At 29.0% G+C, this 1,172-nt stretch overlaps 1 protein-coding gene across 1 annotated transcript in view; it reads left to right on the forward strand.

Moving 5' to 3' along the window:
• LOC105805004 (ovostatin homolog 2) overlaps positions 1–1,172 on the forward strand; it is a gene marked incomplete at its 5' end in the record, with an annotated part of 125,418 nt that overhangs the window by 30,470 nt on the left and 93,776 nt on the right. The gene's annotated exons all lie outside the window — the stretch shown is intronic.

Here is a 1,172-nt window from a genome sequence, read left to right on the forward strand (position 1 = left end):
ATAACTGTTGTGCCCTTATTACGAATTGCAGCTTTTAGCAGTACAAAGTGTTCTTCTCTATCTTGTTTGATGCCTTTGGGGCTTGATTCTACTTTTTCTGGTATCAGAAGGATTGCAACTTCTGCTTTCTTATTATTTTCATTTATCTGCTCTTTAGGTTTAACCTTTGAAACATTGTGCTTCAGTGACTCTTCATATAAAGTATAGCATTGGATTTTATTTTTGTTTTAAAAAACTCTTTTTCTTTTAAAGGAAAATTAAGTCTATTCACTTATATTGATATGATTTATGTGTTAGACCTCAGCCGAATCCTCAATCATATTATTTTTCTTGTAATTACTGTGTTTTATGTAAAGTTACTTTTTTTTAGCTTCTTTGGGTTTTTCACTTTGCTATAGATGTTTTTAAATTTCTTTTGGTATTTAGGTTAGGTTGAATTTTTATTTTAGTGGTTATCTTTGTATTTACATCTTCTATAACAACCTATTCTCACTTTTTTCTTGCTTAACGTTTACATCTAGCCAGTCATTTTTCAGTAGTATTCTTTGACTCTTACCTGTTATCTACACAGGAGTCAATAATCTTATTCTCGTTTCCACTTTTTTCTCCTTTTTCTCTCATTTTAAAGCTGCATCATTACTTCTTTGTCAGAATATATAATGATACTTATATTCTGTTTTTTCCTCATATTTATAAAATTTTACCAATTTCCTCAGTCATCTTTTGGTTACATAAATCTGCTTTTCTGCTAGATTCCTCAGGATGTCACACAGGTATAGAATTCCCTAAAATTTTCATACTCATAATTGTTTTTTTAAAGCCTTGATACATGAAGGACAGGTTATCTACAATATTAAATCTTTGATTCATACTTCCTTTAAGTTTCTTGAAAATACTGCTGTACTATTGATTGCTTTAGATATTACCTTTAAGAACTCTGACATCAGTCTAAGTCATTTTCCATCATAGTTTATTTCATCTTTATGTCTAAAAGCCTTGAAGGATTTTTCTTCTTTATACTTCAAAGCTAATAGTTTTAGTAAAATATTTCAGATTTTATTCTTCGGGAGAACTTTTGTCTGGTATTCAGTGGACCCATGTAATATGTAAACTCAGATCTTCTTTTATTTCCAGAAATTTGTTCTGAATTATAATTTTAAGTATTAGTCTTT

This window comes from Propithecus coquereli, unplaced genomic scaffold, assembly GCF_000956105.1.
Source record: "Propithecus coquereli isolate 6110/MARCELLA unplaced genomic scaffold, Pcoq_1.0 Scaffold124, whole genome shotgun sequence".
In the NCBI taxonomy this organism is placed as follows: Eukaryota; Metazoa; Chordata; class Mammalia; order Primates; family Indriidae; genus Propithecus; species Propithecus coquereli.